The sequence below is a fragment of the Nerophis lumbriciformis genome, linkage group LG20 (genome assembly GCF_033978685.3).
Source record: "Nerophis lumbriciformis linkage group LG20, RoL_Nlum_v2.1, whole genome shotgun sequence".
NCBI classification, from domain to species: Eukaryota; Metazoa; Chordata; class Actinopteri; order Syngnathiformes; family Syngnathidae; genus Nerophis; species Nerophis lumbriciformis.
Window position 1 is genome coordinate 14,865,001 of NC_084567.2, and position 22,500 is coordinate 14,887,500.

Sequence of the window (22,500 nt, forward strand, 5' to 3'; positions counted from 1 at the left end):
TCTAAAAGGTAGTGGGTGTGGCTTATATATCGGTGTGCTTTATAGTGCGAAACATACGTATGACATGAGTTGATTGAAGGAATATAGTAAGAGCAGTTGAATTGTCATATTCAACACACATATTCCAAAGGTTTAATTGCCACAGTTTAGTTCCCAAGGCTTGTCTTTGGAAATGAAATGTGTTGATACGGTGTTGTTGGCCGTCATGAATATCCACAATGATTGTTAGCGCTCCATCACCAGTGGAGAAGCTAAGTGGGGTTGTGACCGCCTCTTCTCGGCCTTTGTCGGGACTAAGGCGCGAACAGCTGTCCAAACAATGGCCTGGTTCCCACTCCTCGTTATGCTGTCTGACGGAGACCATTCAGGTCCTGCCGGACCACCATGAATGGACACCACACATGCCACGCCGACCTCATCACAATGCGCGTACAGTCCCAACGTGGTTGCCCGAGAGTTGCAACATGATGCACCTGAAAGGTGCTTGTGGAGCCATTCTCGCCATTCTGGACTTTGGAGTTCAGTCCGTCATTTTTAGGAACAATCATGGGTTGTTGTTACTGCGAATGATGGTATTGAGCCAATAAACACTCAGCAAACGTAGAACCGACCCGTTTTCTTTCAAGATCATTGAATGATTTAGTGATTTCAACCCAGGCGGTGTAACAGTACACCCTTCTGGCAGAGCGCAGGGGTTCGATTCCCGGCCAGGACTGCATCAGGAAAGGGCTCTCATGGCATTGAATCGATAGCAACGGGTTGGTTCAGATCGTCCAAAAGATGTTTCACCTTTCATACGAGCAGGTTTCATCAGTTCATGCTCATAGACTCGGATAGGACAGCTACGGTCTGAGAGCATGGTGCCGGATCCAAAGTATGTATCCGCTACCAGACAGGGAGACATGCAGAGTATCCAAATTATTTCTCCTATAAAAATTTTTAAAATCAACGTTGTCTAAATGTCTCAAAATATTTTTGGTCTCTCGCCTCATCGGTTCATGCTCACAGACTTGGATAGGACAGCTCTAATCTGAGAGCCTGGTGTCTGATCCAAAGTATTTATCCTCTATAAGAAAATGATCATTAATGTCTTCTAAATGTCTTAGAAAATGTTTGGCTTCTTATCCAACTCAGTCGACTTCATCAGATCATGCTCACAGACTTAGACAGGACAGCTCTGGTTTGAGAGCATGGTGCCGGGTCTAAACTATGTATCCGCTACAAGACAGGGATACATGCAGAGTATCCAAAGTATTTATCCTCTATAAGAATATTATACACAAATATCTCAGAAGATGTTTTGCATCTCATCCGAGCAGGCTTTATCAGTTCATACTCACAGACTTAGATAGGACGGCTCTAATTTAAAAGCCTGTTGTCGGATCCAAAGTATGTATCCTATAAGAAAGTGATAAAGACATGTCTTCTAAACATCTCAGAAGACGTTTGGTCTTTCACCTAAACAGGATTTATTAGTTCATGCTCACAGACTTGGATAGGACAGCTTTAATCTGAGAGCTTGGTGCCAGATCCAAAGTATTGATCCTCGATAAGAAGGTTATAAAGACATGTTTTCTAAACGTCTCAGAAGACATTTAACCCCTTGCCTAAGCAGGCTTTAACAGTTCATGCTCACAGACTCTGACAGGACAGCTCTGGTCTGAGAGCATGGTGCCGGATCCAAAGTATTTATCCTCTATAAAAAAAATATCATAAATGTCTTCTAAATGTCCCAGAAAGTGTTTGGCCTCTTATCAGTTCATGCTCACAGACTTAGACAGGACAGCTCTGGTTTGAGAGCACGGTGCCGTGTCTAAACTATTTATCCACTGCAAGACAGGAATACATGCAGAGTATCCAAAGTATTTATCCTCTATAATAATATTATAAACAAATGTCTCAGAAGATGTTTTGCATCTCATTCGAGCAGGCTTTATCAGTTCATACTCACAGACTTAGATAGGACGGCTCTATTTAAAAGCCTGGTGTCAGATCCAAAGTATGTATCCTATAAGAAAGTGATAAAGACATGTCTTCTAAACATCTCAGAAGACGTTTGGTCTTTCACCTAAACAGGATTAATCATTTCATACTCACAGACTTGGATAGGACAGCTCTAATCTGAGAGCTTGGTGCCAGATGCAAAGTATTGATCCTCTATAAGAAGGTGATGAAGACATGTCTTCTAAACGTCTCAGAAGACAATTGGTCTCTTGCGTAAGCAGGCTTTATCAGATCATGCTCAAAGACTCAGATAGGACAGTTCTAATCTGAGAGCTTGGTGCCAGATCCAAAGTATTGATCCTCTGTAAGAAGGTGACGAAAACATGTCTTCTAAACGTCTCAGAAGACATTTGGCATCGTGCTTAAGCAGACTTTATCAGTTCATACTCACAGACTTGGATAGGACAGCTCTAATTCAAAAGCCTGGTGTCGGATCCAAAGTATGTATCCTATAAGAAGGTGATGAAGACATGTCTCCTAAACATCTCAGAAGACATTTGGTATTTCACCTAAAGAGGATTTATCAATTCATGCTCACATATTTGGATAGGACAGCTCTAATCTGAGAGTATGGTGCCGGATCCAAAGTATTTTCCACTACAAGACAGGAATACATGCAGAGTACCCAAAGTCTGTATCCTAAGGGAAGGTGATGAAGACATGTCTTGTAAACATCTCATACGACGTTTTGGTCTTTCACCTAAACAGGATTCATCAGTTCATGTTCGCCGACTCGGATAGGACAGCTCTAATATGAGAGCTTGGTACCAGATCCAAAGTATTGATCCTCTTTAAGAAGGTGATGAAGACATGACTTGTAAACATCTCAGAAGACAATTGGTCTTTCACCTAAACAGGATTTATCAGTTCATGCTCACATTTTGGATAGGACAGCTCTTATCTGAGAGCTTGGTGCCAGATCCAAAGTATTTATCCTCTATAAGAAGGTGATGAAGAATTGTCTTCTAAACGTCTCAGAAGACGTTTGGTCTTTCACCTAAACAGGATTCATCAGTTCATGCTCACAGACTTGGATAGGACAGCTCTTATCTGAGAGCATGGTGCTGGATGTCAAGTATTTATCCTCTATAAGCGGTGTTTAAGTAGATTTTAAAGTACTTTGTAAGGAAATAATCATATTTATTTGCTGATTGTTACATTATACATGAATTGATCACGTTCTGGGTGTTATTCCGATTGTCATCAACACATTGAAATCGATTTCAAAATAAAAGTATCACTGCCAGCATCTGCAATACTGCAATACTGTATGTGCTTGATATCGGATCGATAACGACAGGCGTGGCTGTCAACACGCAAACAAACACGCAGACCCATGTCCACTTCCACTGCAAAAACACGTCATGTTTACTTACCAGGCCATTAAACATCCCAGTGTGTGTGTGTGTGTGTGTGTGTATGTGTGTGTGCGTGTGCATTTGTGTGCGTGTGTGTTGTCAGTTTACAGGCTGCAGTGTCAACGCTAGAGATCTGAGCTAGAGGAAGCCAGCAGCAGCATCTAATGCAAAGCAGCTGTCCGTTTCCTGGCTTACAAAAGCCCACTGTCTGCTACCGTGAGGCATAAAGTGTACATCTGGACCTACTCTGACCAGCCGAACACACACACATACACACACACACACACACACACACACACACACCCACACACACACACCGCACGTACAGTAGCGGATCCTCTAATGTCCACCAGCTTAAGTCATCACGTTAGCTCGTTTTCTCCCATAAATATTTTCTCATTTTCTCGTTAGAGACGTGAATAAATCCCGAAAGAACATTTTTAAAAACGTCATGAGATTCAAACGGAAGCATGTCAGGAAACATTTAGGAGTGGCTGTCATGTGACAGTCACGTGACCATGTACCCCAAAATGGCAGTGTGACATGTAAGCTGGACTTGGAACTAATTGGTGCGTTAGTGCAGTCACTTTTAATGCAGATGTTGATAGGAAATCAGAGAAAAAGTTGTTGGTGAAGATGGGCTGTATGTCGCATGAATGAGTCTTATTCAAACAGGAAGTGGACGATTATGCAAATGAGAACATTAGCTCATTTCCAAAAATATTTTTTGGGCTTTTATTTTGTTATTTATTACAACAGTCACTTTTAATGCAGATGTTGATCCAAAATCAGAGAAGAGGTTGTTGGTAAAGATGGGCTGTATGTCACGTGAACAAGTCTTATTCAAACAGGAAGTGAATGATTATGCTGCGAATTGAGGCGTTAGTGCAGTCACTTTTAATGCAGATGCTGATCCGAAATCAGAGAAGAAGTTGTTGGTGAAGATGGGTTGTATGTCGCGTGAACAAGTCTTATTCAAACAGGAAGTAGGCGATTATGCAAATGAAACCATTAACTAATTTCCAAAAATACTTTTTTGGCTTTTATTTCATTCTTTATTACAACAGTCACTTTTAATGCAGATGTTGATAGGAAATCAGAAAATAAGTTGTTGGTGAAGATGGATGATTATGCAAATTAGACCATTAGCTCAATTCCAAAGATATTTTTGGGGCTTTTATTTTTTTCTTTATTACAACAGTCACTTTTAATGCAGATGCTGATCCAAAATCAGAGAAAAAGTTGTTGGTGAAGATGGGTTGTATGTCACGTGAACGAGTCTTATTCAAACAGGAAATGTACGATTATGCAAATGAGACCATGAGCTAATTTCCAAAAATACTTTTTTGGCTTTTATTTCGTTCTTTATAACAACAGTCACTTTTAATGCAGAGGTTGATAGGAAATCAGAGAATAAGTTGTTGGTGAAGATGGACAATTATGCAAATCAGACCATTAGCTCATTTCCCAAAATATTTTTTGGGCTTTTTATTTTGTTCTTTATTCCAACAGTCACTTTTAATGCAGATGTTGATAAGAAATCATAGAATAAGTTGTTGGTGAAGATGGACAATTATGCAAATTAGACCATTAGCTCATTAAAAAAAATAGTTTTTGGGCTTTTATTTTGTGCTTTATTACAACATGCACCTGGGGATAAGTTGATTGGCAACACTAAAAAATTGGCCCTAGTGTGTGAATGTTGTCTGTCTATCTGTGTTGGCCATGCGATGAGATGGCGACTTGTCCAGGGTGTACCCCGCCTTCCGCCCGATTGTAGCTGAGATAGGCTCCAGCGCCCCCCGCGACCCCAAAGGGAATAAGCGGTAGAAAATGGATGGATGGATACAACAGTCACTTTTAATGCAGATGTTGATAGAAAATCAGAGAAGAAGATGTTGGTGAAGATGTGCTGTATGTCACGTGAACGAGTCATATTCACACAGGAAGTGGATGATTATGCAAATTAGACCATTAGCTCAATTCCAAAAAGCTTTTATTAGATTTTTTTTATTGGACTTGGAACTAATTGATGTTGTTACAACAGTCACTTTTAATGCAGATGTTGACACAAAATCAGAGAAGAAGTTGTTGGTGAAGATGTGCTGTGTGTCGTGTGAACAAGTCTTATTCACACAGGAAGTGGAAGATTATGCAAATTAGATAATTAACTCATTTACAATTTTTTTTTTTTTTTTTTTTTGTCCTTTATTACAACAGTCACTTTTAAATGCACTGGTTTATCCGAAATCAGAGAAGTTGTTGGTGAAGGTGGGCTGTATGTCATGTGAACGAGTCTTATTCACACAGGAAGTGGACAATTATGCAAATTAACCATTAGCTCATTTCCAAAAATATTTTTTGGGCTTTTATTTCGTTTATCATTTCAACAGTCACTTGTAAATGCACTGGTTAATATCAGAGAAGAAGACGTTTGCAAAAGGAAGTGGACAATTATGCAAATTGGACAATTAGCTCATTTCCAAAAGCTTTTATTAGATTTAAGTTATTAGACTTGGAACTAATTGATGTGTGACATCAGTCACTTTTAATGCAGATGTTGATACGAAATCAGAGAAGAACGCGTTTGCGGAAGTGGGTTTTTGAGGCATCTGAACGAGTCATTTTCACACAGGAAGTGGACAACTATGCCAATTAGACCATTAGTTCATGTCCAAAAAGCTTTTGTTAGTTTTTTTTTCATTGGACTTGGAACTAATTGATGTTACAACAATAACTTTTAATGCAAATATTGATCCGAAATCAGACAAAAAGGCATGAATGAGTCATACTCATACAGAAAATGTACAATTATGGAAACTAAATGCTTAGCTCATTGCCCCAAACATTTTTGGGGGATTTTATTTTGTTTTTTATTAGACTTGAAACTAATTAATGTGTTAGAACAGTCACTTTTAATGCAAATATTGGTACGAAATCAGAGAAAAAGGCATAAACGAGTGACATTCACACAGAAACTGAAATGTACAATCATGCAAATTAAATGCTTGGCTCATTGCCCAAAAAATATTTTGGGCTTTTATTTAGTTCTTTATTAGACTTAGAAATAATGAATGCTTTAAAACAGTCACTTTTAATGCAAATATAGATCCGAAATCAGAGAAAAAGGCATGAACAAGTCATATTCACACAGAAAATGTACAATTATGGAAATTAAATGCTTATCTCATTGCCCAATTTTTTTTAGGGGCTTTTAGTTTGTGTTTTATTACACTTTGAAATGAATTAATGTGTTAGAACAGTCACTTTTAATGCAAATATTGATACGAAATCAGAGAAAAAGGCACGAACAAGTCATATTCACACAGAAAATGAAATGTACAATTATGCAAATTAAATGCTTGGCTCATCGCCCAAAATATATTTATATATATATAGCTGATTGCCCCAACATTTTTTGGAGGCTTTTATATAGATTTTTATTAGACTTGGGACTAATTAATGCGTTAAAACAGTCACTTTTAATGCAAATATTGGTACGAAATCAGAGAAAAGGGCATGAACAGGTCATATTCACAAAGAAAATGTACAATTATGGACATTAAATGCTTAAGCTCACTGCCAAAAAATTACTTTTTGGCGTTTTTTTTAATTTTTATTATTAGACTTGGAACTAATTAATGTGTTAGAACAGTCACTTGTAATGCAAATATTGGTATGAAATCAGAGAAAAAGGCATTAACGAGTCATATTCACACAGAAAATGTACAATTATGGAAATTAAATGGTTAGCTGATTGCCCAAACATTTTTTAGGGGCTTTTATTTAGTTTTTTATTAGACTTGGAACTAAGTAAATGCGATAAAACAGTCACTTTTAATGCAAATATTAGTAAGAAATCAGAGAAAAGGGCATGAACGGGTCATATTCACAGAGAAAATGTACAATTATGGACATTAAATGCTTAGCTCTTTGCCAAAAAATTACTTTTTGGCTTTTATTTAGTTTTTTTATAAGATTTTGGAATAATTATGCATTAAAACAGTCACTTGTAATGCAAATATTGATCTGAAATCAGAGAAAAAGGCACGAACGGTTCATATTCCCACAGGAAATGTACAATTATGGAAAATACTATAAATGCAAAAAAAATTGTTTGTTTATTAGACTTGAAACTAATTAATGTGTTAGAACAGTCACTTTTAATGCAAATATTGATACGAAATCAGAGAAAAAGGCATGAACGAGTCATATTCACACAATAAAAGTACAATTATGGAAAATACCGTAAATGCAAAAAAAATGTTTTGGCTTTTATTTATTATCTGTGTGGATATGAACAGGTCATATCCACACAGAAAATGTAAAATTATGCAAGTTAAATGCCTGACTCATTACCAAAAATATTTGTTCGGCTTTTATTTAGTTTTTTATTAGACTTGGAACTAATTAATGCGTTAAAACAGTCACTTTTGATGCAAATATTGATACGAAATCAGAGAAGAAGGCGTGTGTGAAGATGGGCTGCATGTCGCGTGAACGAGTCTTATTCACACAGGGAATAGACAATTATGCAAATTAGATGACGTCATCATTTCCACGACTTGAAAAGTGACTTTTTGGACAGCCAATAAAGACTTTCCTTACTGGGGAGTTGGCAACAGTGTGCACGCTACCCTCGTTTATCTCCAATATATCATTTTTGGGCCATTTTGAGTCAATTTCACACAGCTAATGTTTATAATGTCACAATTAATATTAAATATTTGTCAATCAATTCATAAGACCAAAAATTATCCGTCTTTAATCAGATTATCCATCATTTCACCTAAAGCACTTGTATGGTTTTAATCGCCTGTCAATGTTTATGATCGTGGAAATAAATCTGCCCCCCCCGCCCCAACTCCTCCTCCCCTTGCCCCCCCACGATCGAAGGAGAGAATGTGAAAATAGTCCAACTTTGCAAATCACTTTGAATAATTATGCAAATGAGCCACGTTTGCTCTCCAAAGCAGCTTGCAGGTCAAAGAAAAAAAAAAGGTGACTTACCTCCCAGCCGGCGATCGCTGCTACAACACCAGAGCTCTCGTCTGCCGCTCGCACGTCTCACAGCGCCGACGTCGCTGTCATGTTCCTGCTTCGCTCGCCTTTCTCTGAGTGCTGGAGTCCCTCCTCACACACTGATGCTCTGCAGCCAGGCAGGAGAGAGAGAGAGAGAGAGAGAGAGAGAGAGACAGGGCGAGAGAATGAAAGAGAAACCCCTTTCTCTTAAACTGTGGACCCTCTGCGGTCAGACTCCACTCCCACTCTTTAACACCCCCCCGCCCATTCACTCTTTCACGCCATTGTGGCCCACAGCAAAGGAGCTCAAGGCTGGGGGTGTGTGTGTGGGGAGGGGAGGCAGACAGAGAGATAGGGAGAGGAAAAGAGAGAGAAGGAAAAGGGGGAGAAAGAGAACAGGAAAAGACCGCAAAAGAGTGAGAAGGAGAGAGAGGGAGAAAGAGAGAGGGAATGAGAGTGAGGAAGAGATAGAAAGTGATTGAGAGAAAAAGAAAGATATAAAGAGAAACAGAGAGAAAGATAGAGGGAGAGAAAAAAGTGAGAAAGAAAGAAAGATAGAGAGAGAAAGAGAGAGGGGAAAGAAATACAGATAAAGAAGGAAAGACAAATAAAGATAGAGGGATGGAGAAAGTAAAAAGATACAGAGAAAGAGAGAGAGAGTAAAGGAGAGAAAGTGACAGAGAAAGAAAGAGAGGAAAAGAGAATGAGAGAGAAAGAGAGAGAAAGACAAAACGATACGGCAAAAGAGAGAGGGGGAGAAAGAAAGAGAGAGAGAGAGCGAGACAGAGATATTGGAAGCAAAAAGAGAGAGAGACAGGTAGAAGGAGAGGATGTGACAGAGAGAAGAGAAAGCGAGAGAGAGAGAACGAGAGAGAGAAAAAGGATGTGAGAGAAAGGGAGGCAGAGAGAAAGAAAGAGGGAGACAAAAAAATTGAGAAATAAAGAGAAAGAGAAAAGGATACAGCAAGAGGGAGAGCGATAAAGAGAGGGTGTGAGAGGGAGAAAGAGAGAGAGAAGGAAAGACAGAGAGAGAGAGAGATAGAGGGAGAAAGAGGATGTGAGAGACAGGAAGAGAGAAAGCGAGAGAGAGAAAAGGACAGATAGAGGTAGAAAGAGAGAGGGAGAGAAAAAAAAACAGAAAGAGAGGAAAAGATGTGGGGAGAAACTCAGATCTCGATAAGATATGGATCAAATGATGATGGTGACACCTTAAAGTTCTAGATGGGTCAGTACTCATTCGTGGTTGGGCGGGAAGAAAAATGCTCCTGGTCATCAACCATCAAACTGTCATTATGTCATTATACTTATACGGGCTAGTCTCCAAAAACACGTATTTAAAAAGTGAATCAGGATGTCTGCCATCTTGGCGTCCGTCGGCCATTTTTAGGCCCAAAACGGGTGGTACGTTACCAAACTCGTCCTAAGGACTTGGACCAAACAAACCGAGGTTGAAATGACGGATACTATACAGATGGGCGATGATGAACCTCAAAGAACATTTTCCTATGCCATAAGATGTGGATTTGGCATGGCGCCAAACTTTGATCCAATGGTTCGCCACAAAACTTCCAACATTTGTAACTCGGCTCCACAAACTCAGATCTCGATATTTGTTTAAACGATAATGATGACACCTTCATTATGTCATTATACTTATACAGGCTAGTCTTAAAAAACCCTATTTAAAAAGACAATCAGGAAGTTGGCCATATTGGTTTCTGTCGGCCATTTTTAGTCCAAAAAAAGGGGTGGTACTTTAGCGAACTCGTCCAAGGGACTTGGACCAAACAAACCGAGGTTGAAATGACGGATACTAGACAGACGGGCGATGATAAAATGATCAAACTCTGACTTGATGGTTCGCCACAAAACTCCCAACATTTGTAACTCGGCTCTGCAAACTCAAAAAGATTTGGATCAAATGATGATGGTGACACCTTAAAGTTCTAGATGGGTCAGTGCCCATTCGTGGATGGGCGGGAACGAAAATGCTCCTGGTCATCAACCATCAAACTGTCATTATGTCATTATACTTATACGGGCTAGTCTCAAAACACGTATTTATAAAGACAATCAGGAAGTCGGCCATCTTGGCGTCCGTCAGCCATTTTAAGCCGAAAACAGGGGTGGAACTTTAACGAACTCGTCCTGGGGACTTGGACTAAACAAACGACGATGAACCTCAAATTATTTTTTCCTACGCCATAAGATGTGGGCGTGGCATGGCGCCAAACTATGATCCGATGGTTCGCCACAAAAATTTCAGCATTCATAACTCGGCTCTACGAACTCAAATCTGGATCAGATTTGGATCAAACGATAATGATGACACCTTCATTATGTCATTATACTTATACGGGCTAGTCTCAAAAAACCCTATTTAAAAAGACAATCAAGAAGTTGGCCATCTTGGCGTCCGTTGGCCATTTTTAGGCCAAAAACGGGTGGTACTTTACCAAACTCGTACTAAGTACTTGGACCAAACAAACCGAGGTTGAAATGACAGATACTATACAGATGGGCGATGATGAACCTCAAAGGAAATTTTCCTACGCCACAAGATGTGGGCGTGGCATGGTGCCAAAATTTGATCCAATGGTTCGCCACAAAACTTCCAACATTCATAACTCGGCTCCACAAACTCAGATCTCGATAATATTTGGTTCAAACGATAATTGTGACACCTTCATTATGTCATTATACTTATACAGGCTAGTCTCAAAATCCCCTATTTAAAAAGACAATCAGGAAGTCGGCCATCTTGGTTTCTGTCAGCCATTTTTGTCCAAAAACAGGGGTGGTACTTTAGCGAACTCGTCCTAGGGACTTGGACCAAACAAACCGTGGTTGAAATGAAGGATACTAGACAGACGGGCGATGATAAAATGATCAAACTTTGACTTGATGGTTCGCCACAAAACTCCCAACATTTATAACTTGGCTCTGCAAACTCAAAAAGATTTGGATCAAATGATGATGGTGACACCTTAAAGTTCTAGATGGGTCAGTACCCATTCGTGGTTGGGCGGGAAGAAAAATGCTCCTGGTCATCAACCATCACACTGTGATTATGTCATTATACTTATACGGGCTTGTCTCAAAAACACGTATTTATAAAGACAATCAGGAAGTCGGCCATCTTGGCGCCCGTCGGCCCTTTTTAGGCCGAAAACAGGGGTAGTACTTTGCTAAACTCGTCCTAGGGACTTAGACCAAACAAACTGTGATTAAAATGACGGATACTGGACTGATGGGCGATGATGAACCTCAAAGGATTTTTTCTTACGCCATAAGATGTGGGCGTGGCATGGCGCCAAACTATAATCCGATAGTTCGCCACAAAATGTTCAGCATTCATAACTCGGCTCTACGAACTCAGATCTGGATCAGATTTGGATCAAACGATAATGATGACACCTTCATTATGTCATTATACTTATACGGGCGAGTCTCAAAAAACCCTATTTAAAAAGACAATCAGGAAGTCGGCCATCTTGGTGTGCATCAGCCTTTTTTAGGCCGAAAACCGGGGTGGTACTTTAACGATCTCGTCTTAGGGACTTGGACTACACAAACTGTGATTAAAATGACGGTTTCTAGACGGACGGGCGATGATATAGTGACCAAACTTTGACTTGATGGTTCGCCACAAAACTCCCAACATTCATAACTCGGCTGCGCAAACTCAGATCTCAATAAGATTTGGATCAAATGATGATGGTGACACCTTAAAGTTTTAAATGGGTCAGTACCCATTCGTGGTTGGGCGGGAAGAAAAATGCTCCTGGTCATCAACCATCAAACTGTCATTACGTCATTATACTTATACGGGCTAGTGTCAAAAACACGTATTTAAAAAGACAATCAGGAAGTCGGCCATCTTGGCGCCCGTCGGCCCTTTTTAGGCCGAAAACAGGGGTGGTACTTTGCTAAACTCGTCCTAGGGACTTGGACCAATCAAACTGTGATTAAAATGACGGATACTGGGCGATGATGAACCTCAAAGGATTTTTTCTTACGCCATAAGATGTGGGCGTGGCATGGCGCCAAACTATGATCCGATGGTTCGCCACAAAACTTAGAACATTTCTAACTTGGCTCCGTGAACTCGGATCTCGATAAGATTCGGATCAAACGATGACGGCGACACCTGGAAACGATCCTCGTCCTCAACCTTCAAAACTGTCGTCGCTTGACCTAAAGCGGCACGACCCGCCGACCTGCGTGAACCCCAAGTTGCACAAAAGGTTGGAGGGTCCGTAACGCTCTAGTTCTTACTTTGCCTTTCCCCCGCTGGATAAAAACCACGTCTTAAATCGTGAAAATGTGGAATTCCTCAAGCGTATTGGATTATCCCATAATTCCTGATGACAAATGCAGCTCATGGCGTTAAACGCTGCGAGTGATGTCATTGTGTGTGTGTGTGTGTGCGTGTGTGTGTGTGTGCATGTGTGTGTGTGTCGGTCGGCGAGGGAAACGATCCTCATCTTGTTGCTGAGAGCTGCAGCAGTCAGCCAGGCAGAAAGAATCCCTTCTGCAGAACAATACTAAGCACAGAAAGCAGAAGATACTTATACGGGCTACTAAGCCCCGCCCCCAGGGAGGATATACGCCGTGCGTTCCGTGACTGCTGCTATCGTTGACACCGCGCCTTGAAAGCGCGTCTAAGTATAGCGCCTGTTTTTTTTCTGTTTTTTTTTAAAAGCGCCGCATCTCACCATCTGGTCCTCTTCTCACCTTCCTGTCGCTCGCTCGCCTTATGGCTTTTCCCGTCAGCGCCGCGCCGCGCCAAGCCTCGCGGCGAATTGCTGCGGGAGTTCTCCACCTCCCTGTTTACCGAGGCGTACCTGCACGTCCTGCAACCCGACCCCGCGCCTTTGATTTCCCACAAGGCAGCGAAACCCGCGTGCACACCGTCATCCGATCCTTCACTCGGATCCGTTTCTATTGGGTTCCGGTTTTGTGCGCCCGGTTTTTCAACACGCGGGCATAAGGGCATGTTGAACTAAAAACGCGAGTGTGGTCCCACAGGGCCGTGAGTCCACCCCCTCAGTGTGTTCCCCGATCCCTCACTCGGATCCGTTCCTTTTGGGTTCGGGTTTTGTGCGCCCAGTTTTTCAACACGCGGACATAAGCGCATGTTGAACTAAAAACGCGGGTGTGGTCCCACAAGGCCGTGAGTCCACCTCTTCAGTGTGTTCCCCGATCCCTCGCTCGGATCCGTTCCTTTTGGGTTCCGGTTTTGTGCGCCCCGTTTTTCCACATGCGGGCATAAGCGCATGTTGAACTAAAAACGCGGGTGTGGTCCCACAAGGCTGTGAGTCCACTCCCTCAGTGTGTTCCCCGATCCTTCGCTCCGATCCGTTCCTTTTGGGTTCCGGTTTTGTGCGCCGGTTTTTCAACACGCGGGCATAAGCGCATGTTGAACTAAAAACGCGGGTGTGGTCCCACAAGGCCGAGAGTCCACCCCCTCAGTGTGTTCCCCGATCCCTCGCTCGGATCTGTTCCTTTTGGGTTCCGGTTTTGTGCGCCCGGTTTTTCAACACGCGGGCATAAGCGCATGTTGAACTAAAAACGCGGGTGTGGTCCCACAAGGCCGTGAGTCCACCTCCTCAGTGTGTTCCCCGATCCCTCGCTGGGATCCGTTCCTTTTGGGTTCGGGTTTTGTGCGCCCGGTTTTTTAACATGCGGGCATAAGCGCATGTTGAACTAAAAACGCGGGTGTGGTCCCACAAGGCCGAGAGTCCACCCCCTCAGTGTGTTCCCCGATCCCTCGCTCGGATCTGTTCCTTTTGGGTTCCGGTTTTGTGCGCCCGGTTTTTCAACACGCGGGCATAAGCGCATGTTGAACTAAAAACGCGGGTGTGGTCCCACAAGGCCGTGAGTCCACCTCCTCAGTGTGTTCCCCGATCCCTCGCTGGGATCCGTTCCTTTTGGGTTCGGGTTTTGTGCGCCCGGTTTTTTAACACGCGGGCATAAGCGCATGTTGAACTAAAAACGCAGGTGTGGTCCCACAAGGCCGTGAGTCCACCTCCTCAGTGTGTTCCCCGATCCCTCGCTGGGATCCGTTCCTTTTGGGTTCGGGTTTTGTGCGCCCGGTTTTTCAACACGCGGGCATAAGCGCATGTTGAACTAAAAACGCGGGTGTGGTCCCACAAGGCCGTGAGTCCACCCCCTCAGTGTGTTCCCCGATCCCTCGCTTGGATCCGTTCCTTTTGGGTTCCGGTTTTGTGCGCCCGGTTTTTCAACACGTGGGCATAAGCGCATGTTGAACTAAAAAAGCGGGTGTGGTCCCACAGGGCCGTGAGTCCACCCCCTCAGTGTGTTCCCCGATCCCTCGCCCGGATCAGTTCCTTTTGGGTTCCGGTTTTGTGCGCCCGGTTTTTCAACACGCGGGCATAAGCACATGTTGAACTAACAACGCGGGTGTGGTACCACAAGGCCGTGAGTCCACCCCCTCAGTGTGTTCCCCGATCCTTCGCTCGGATCCGTTCCTTTTGGGTTCCGGTTTTGTGCGCCCGGTTTTTCAACACGCGGGCATAAGCGCATGTTGAACTAAAAACGCGGGTGTGGTCCCACAAGGCCGAGAGTCCACCCCCTCAGTGTGTTCCCCGATCCCTCGTTCGGATCCGTTCCTTTTGGGTTCCGGTTTTGTGCGCCTACTTTTTCAACACGCGGGCATAAGCGCATGTTGAACTAAAAAAGCGAGTGTGGTCCCACAAGGCCGTGAGTCCACCTCCTCAGTGTGTTCCCCGATCCCTCGCTGGGATCCGTTCCTTTTGGGTTCCGGTTTTGTGCGCCTGGTTTTTCAACATGCGGGCATAAGCGCATGTTGAACTAAAAACGCGGGTGTGGTCCCACAAGGCCGAGAGTCCACCCCCTCAGTGTGTTTCCCCGATCCTTCGCTCGGATCCGTTCCTTTTGGGTTCCGGTTTTGTGCGCCCGGTTTTTCAACACGCCAGCATAAGCGCATGTTGAACTAAAAAAGCGGGTGTGGTCCCACAAGGCCGTGAGTCCACCCCCTCAGTGTGTTCCCCGATCCCTCGTTCGGATCCGTTCCTTTTGGGTTCCGGTTTTGTGCGCCTACTTTTTCAACACGCGGGCATAAGCGCATGTTGAACTAAAAAAGCGAGTGTGGTCCCACAAGGCCGTGAGTCCACCTCCTCAGTGTGTTCCCCGATCCCTCGCTGGGATCCGTTCCTTTTGGGTTCCGGTTTTGTGCGCCTGGTTTTTCAACATGCGGGCATAAGCGCATGTTGAACTAAAAACGCGGGTGTGGTCCCACAAGGACAAGAGTCCACCTCCTCAGTGTGTTCCCCAATCTCTGCACACTCTAAAAATGCTGGGTAACTATCGAACCAAACCAACGTTGGGTTAATTTAACCCAGAAAAATGGGCTGTGCATTCAACCCAAATTCTGGGTCATTTTAACTGCAATGCTCGGTTAACTCTACCACATAAATTGGTTATTTTCATGTAAGCAAGCAGAGGTCAGTATTGCAACTTTTTAAGCAGTCGTACATATTTTTCCGTAGTCCAGACGTTGTGACGATTTGATGATTCGCCTCAAAACTCCCAACATTTGTAACTCGGCTCTGCAAACTCAGATCTCGATAAGATTTGGATCAAATGATGATGGTGACACCATGAAGTTCTAAATGGGTCAGTACAGATTCGTGGTTGGGCGGGAAGAAAAATGCTCCTGGTCATCAACCATCAAACTTTCATTATGTAATTTTACTTATACGGACTAGTCTCAAAAAACCGTATTTAAAAAGACAATCAGGAAGTCGGCCATCTTGGCGTCCGTCGGCCATTTGTAGGCCGAAAACAGGGGTGGTACTTTAACAAACTCGTCCTAGGGACTTGGACCAAACAAACTGTGGTTAAAATGACGGATACTGTCAGATGGGATATGATCAACCTCAAAGGAATTTTTTCTACGCCATAAAATGTGGGCGTGGCAAGGCGCCAAATTTCGCCACCGAACTTCCAACATTTGCAACTCGGTTTGGGTGGGATTTAGACATATTTTGGGGGGGGGGGGGGGGGGGGGATCTAGTTATGTTAATAACACGTAATTACACGCTAATAACATAAAACTATAAAATGTTCATAACTTCATAACTTGAGAACTATAATAGACAAAAAATGTTTGCAGTACAAATAATTGGGACAAGTTTGGGTGAGATTTAGACATATTGGGGGGGCGGGGGGGTCTAGTTATGTTAATAACACGTTAATTAGACGTTAATAACATAAAACTATAAAATGTTAACTTGAGAACTATAATAGACAAAAAATGTTTGCAGTACAAATGATTCGGACAAGTTTGGGTGGGATTTAGACATATTTGTGGGGGGGGGGGGGTGTGTCTAGTTATGTTAATAACACATTAATTACACGTTAATAATATAAAACTATAAAATGTTAATAACTTGAGAACTATAATAGACAAAAAATGTTTGCAGTACAAACAATTGGGACAAGTTTGGGTGGGATTTGGACATAGTCAGGGGGGGGGGACTAGTTATGTTAATAATACGTTCATTAGACGTTAATAACATAAAACTATAAAATGTTAATAACTTGAGAACTATAATAGACAAAAAATGTTTGCAGTACAAATGATTGGGACAAGTTTGGGTGGGATTTAGACATATTTGGGGGGGGTCTAGTTATGTTAATAACACATTAATTACACATTAATAATATAAAACTATAAAATGTTAATAACTTGAGAACTATAATAGACAAAAAATGTTTGCAGCACAAATGATTGGGACAAGTTTGGGTGAGATTTAGACATATTTGGGGGGGGGTCTAGTCATGTTAATAACACGTTAATTACACGCTAATAACATAAAACTATAAAATGTTCATAACTTGAGAACTATAATAGACAAAAAATGTTTGCAGTACAAACGATTGGGACAAGTTTGGGTGAGATGTAGATATATTTGGGGGGGGGGGGGGGTCTAGTTATGTTAATAACACATTAATTACACGCTAATAACATAAAACGTTAGCATAGAAAAATGTGCTGGAAGTGGCAGAAAGATAGTTCCAGTAAAATGAACCATCCTAAAAAACGCAAACATCAGCGCTCCTCGCCGTGTGTGATAGTGGGAACCTAGACCGAGTCAGACCTGGTCCGTCACAGGCGGCGAGAGCCAATTACGGCGCGTGGCGCCTGCGGCGTGTCAGAGTGTCGGGCGGCCTGCGCGTGACCTGCGAGGACCTGTCGGGCTCGTTAAAAATGAATCACAAGGCAAGGAGGCCCCGCCCCCTCCCTCGCCACGACCGCCCTTCATCCATTATGGAGGAGCCAGGAGCGGCGTCCTCGGGGAGGGTCACCTGGACCACCAGCCTCTCTCTGCGTGCTAATGAGGGTTGGCTCGTCGGGATTGGCTCTCGAGCGCCACCTTGAATATTAGCCCCTCCCACTATTTTCCCGCAAGCGACGTCCATAAAAGTCTCAGGAAGAAAACAGGAAGTCAGCCATCTTGGTTTCCGTTTTTCCTGCAAAAAGCGTGGTGGTAAAAAAACTTCAGATGGTCAGAAGGTTTTCACCCTTTCCTGGAAAGTTTTCACAGTCCCCATTTTCCAACCGTTTTTTGACCGTTCCACCTTCCAGACATTCTTCTTAATCGCGACAACAAAACTTGCATTTTTATATTTTTTTACAAATTCCCGGTTTTCAAAAATTCCAGGAATTAAAAAAAAAAAAAAAAGTTAAGCTGTTACTACGTCAACATTTTTCAACTGACTCAAACCAACCCATTCGTATCATCAAGGACAAATGTGCTAGCATCAATTTTTTCAAAAAGTCCCGGTTTTCCCGAAATTCCCAAATGTCCAGGAAATTCCCATGTGAAATTTTTTCTAAATGTTTCGCATTTTTTAAACCCGAATCCGACACTTCAATCATCCACCCACATTGTTCTACCCATATATATAAATGGAACACGAAACATGTTTTCTCTTTCCCCAAATTCCCAGTTTTCCTGGAATTTCCTGTAATGTTCTCCCCTTTGACAATGAATGGGAAATATAGAATCGACTGCATATGCCACATTTCTCATCAGATTTGAACCGTTCCACCATCCACACACTGGAAATTCAAGCCAGCATGTGTCCCGGTTCCGAAAATTCCCTGATTACCCGGAATTACCAGGAATTTTCCCCATTGACAACGATTTGGAGTTATACAAACCTCTCCATATTCCACATTTCTCAACCAATTCGAACCGTACCACCATCCACACACTCCATTTACCTAGGACAATCAAACTACCATTTCCCAAGTTCCAAAAAAATACCAGGAATTCCCAGAAGACCCGGTTTTCCAAAGCCCTATTTTCACCTCTGACTGGAAAGTTTTCACGGTCCCCACATTTCTAATCAGATTTGAACCGTTCCACCATCCACACACTGGAAATTCAAGCCAGCATGTGTCCCGGTTACAAAAATTCCCTGATTACCCGGAATTACTAGGAATTTCCCCCTCTGACAACGAATGGGAAATATACAAACCTTTCCATATTCCACATTTCTCAACCAATTCGTACCGTACCACCATCCACACACTCCACTCACCTTGGACAACCAAACTACCGTTTCCCAAGTTCCAAAAAATACCAGAAATTCCCAGAAGACATGGTTTTCCAAAGCCCTATTTTCACCTCTAACTGGAAAGTTTTCACGGTCCCCATTTTTCAACCGTTTTTGACCATTCCACCTTCAAAACATTCTGCTTACTTCTTCCGTACAAATTCCCTGTTTTCAAAATTCCAGGAATTTTGGAAAAAAAAACAACAACATCTAAATTCAAACTGTTACTACGTCAACATTTTTCAACCGACTCAAACAATTCCACCACCAACCCATTCGTATCATCAAGAACAAATGTGCTATCATCAATATTTTCAAAAATTCCCGGTTTTCCTGAAATTCCCAAATGTCCAGGGAATTCCCATTCAAATTAATGGGAACATTTCTCAAAATGTTTCGCATTTTTTAAACCCGGATCTGACATTTCAACCATCCATCCACACTGTTCATCCTATATATGGAACACAAACCATGTTTTCTATTTCCTCAAATTCCCACTTTTCCTGGAATTTCCTGTAATGTTCTCCGCCTTGACAATAAATGGGAAATATAGAATCTACTCTATATCCCATATTTCTCATCAGATTTGAACGTATCCACACACTGGAAATTCAAGCCAGCATGTGTCCCGGTTCCAAAAATTCCCTGATTACCTGGAATGACCAGAAATGTCCCCCCATTGACCACAAATGGGAAATATACAAACCTCTCTATATTCCACATTTCTCAACCAATTCCAACCGTACCACCATCCACACACTCCACTTACTTTGGACAACCAAACTACCGTTTCCCAAGTTCCAAAAAATACCAGAAATTACCAGAAGACCCGGTTTTCCAAAGCCCTATTTTCACCTCTAACTGGAAAGTTTTCACGGTCCCCATTTTTCAACCGTTTTTGACCATTCCACCTTCAAAACATTCTGCTTACTTCTTCCGTACAAATTCCCTGTTTTCAAAATTCCAGGAATTTTGAAAAAAACCAACAACATCTAAATTCAAACTGTTACTACGTCAACATTTTTCAACCGACTCAAACAATTCCACCACCAACCCATTCGTATCATCAAGAACAAATGTGCTATCATCAATATTTTCAAAAATTCCCGGTTTTCCTGAAATTCCCAAATGTCCAGGGAATTCCCGTTCAAATTAATGGGAACATTTCTCAAAATGTTTCGCATTTTTTTAAACCCGAATCCGACACTTCAACCATCCACCCACATTGTTTTTCCTATATATATATATGGAACACAAAACATGTTTTGTCTTTCCCCAAATTCCCAGTTTTCCTGGAATTTCCTGTAATGTTCTCCCCATTGACAATGAGTGCATATCCCACATTTCTCAACCGATTTAAACAGTTCCAACATCCACACACTCCACTCACCTTGGACATTCAAGCCAGAATAGGTCTCCCGGTTCCGAAAATTCCCTGATTACCCGGAATTACCAGGAATTTCCGCATTGACCATGAATGGGCAATATACAAACCTCTCCATATCCCACATTTCTCATCCGATTGGAATCATTCCAACATCCACACACTCCACTCACCCTGGACATTCAAGCCAGCATGTTTCCTGGTTCCTAAAATTCCCTGATTACCCAGAATTACCAGGAAATTTCCCTCATTGACAACGAATGGGAAGTATACAAACCTCTCCATATCCCACATTTCTCAACCGATTCGAGCCGTACCACCATCCACACACTCCACTCACCTTGGACAACCTAACTACCATTTCCAAGTTTTAAAAATATACCAGGAGTTCCCAGAATATTCGGTTTTCCAAAGCCCTATTTTCACCTCTAACTGGAAAGTTTTCACAGTCCACATTTTTCAACTGTTTTTGACCATTCCACCTTCAAAACATTATTCTCTCTTCTTTTGTACAAATTCCCTGTTTTCAAACTTCCAGTAAATAAAAAACAACAACAAAATTGACGGGGACAGCGTGGCGCAGTTGGGAGAGTGGCTGTGCCAGCAACCTGAGGGTTCCTGGTTCAATCCCCACCTTCTACCAACCTTGTCACGTCCATTGTGTCCTTGAGCAAGACACTTCACCCTTGCTCCTGATGGGTCGTGGGTAGGGCCTTGCATGGCAGCTCCCGCCATCAGTGTGTGAATGTGTGTGTGAATGGATGAATGTGGAAATAGTGTCAAAGCGCTTTGAGTACCTTGAAGGTAGAAAAGCGCTATACGAGTATAACCCATTTACCATTTAAATGTTACTACGCCAACATTTTTCAACCGACTCAAATCATTCCACCACCAACCAATTTGTATCATCTAGGACAGGGGTCGGCAACCCAAAATGTTAAAAGAGCCATATTGGACCCAAAAATACAAAAACAAATCTGTCTGGAGCCGCAACAAATTAAAAGCCAAAGTACATACAGATAGTGTGTCATGAGATATACATTGAAGAGGACTTAAAGGGAACTAAATGAGCTCAAATATAGCTACAGATGAGGCATAATGATGCTATATGTACATACAGCTAGCCTAAATAGCATGTTAGCATCGATTAGCTTGCAGTCATGCAGTGACCAAATATGTCTGATTAGCACTCCACACAAGTCAATAACATCAACAAAACTCACCTTTGTGCATTTATGCACAACGTTAAAAGTGTGGTGGACAAAATGAGACAGAAAAAGAAGTGGCATAAAACACGTCCTAGAAAGTTATACATGTAAACAAACTACGGTGAGTTCAAGGACCGCCAAAATTAGTAGGACAAAACGGCGCTCGCCAAATACTCGAATCAATGAAGCATGTTTAATATAAACAGTGTGCTGTATAACAATTAGGGAGGTCTGTGTCATGTTTGTCCTCCTACAGAAACCATATTAAAACAAAAAATATTTTTTTTTTCCCCTCATCTTTTTCCATTTCTCATACATTTTTGAAAAAGCTCCAGAGAGCCACTAGGGCGGCGCTAAAGAGCCGCGTGCGGCTCTAGAGCCTCGGGTTGCCGACCCCTGATCTAGGACAATTGTGCTAGCATCAATATTTTCAAAAAATCCCGGTATTCCTGAAATTCCCAAATGTCCAGGGGATTCCCATTCTAATGAATGTGAGCATTTCTAAAAAAAATTCAAATTTTTTAAACCCGGATCCGACATTTCAACCATCCACCCACACTATTCTATTCTATTTCCCCAAATTCCAAATTTTCCTAGAAAAATGTTCTCCACCTTGACAATGAATGGGAAATATAGAATATAGAAAATAAATATAGAAATATAGAACCCTGGACATTCAAACATTTCAGTTCCACTCAGGCGTATCGGCATATCACCCACTTTGGACATCCACTCCGCAATTTTAGTCCAGGATGGACGTATGACACATTGGAAGTCATGTCAGCTTCAACTGTTGCCTTTCAGTGGAGGAACTTGTTGGTTTGTCGTAAATCTGCCAAAGGAGGCTGGAGGGGGAAAAAAACAACTAAATTCCTCCCTGACAAGAAAGAAGTGACACATTCAAAGTTGT

The 22,500-nt window shown here is 42.2% G+C and overlaps 1 protein-coding gene across 1 annotated transcript in view; it reads right to left on the reverse strand.

Moving 5' to 3' along the window:
- Window positions 1-22,500, reverse strand: part of LOC133619471 (tenascin-like) — a 237,236-nt gene that overhangs the window by 119,838 nt on the left and 94,898 nt on the right. The window contains exon 2 of the mRNA XM_061980512.1: window positions 8,373-8,511. The gene's annotated coding sequence lies outside the window, so the exon portion shown is untranslated. The remainder of the gene's footprint in view (window positions 1-8,372; window positions 8,512-22,500) is intronic.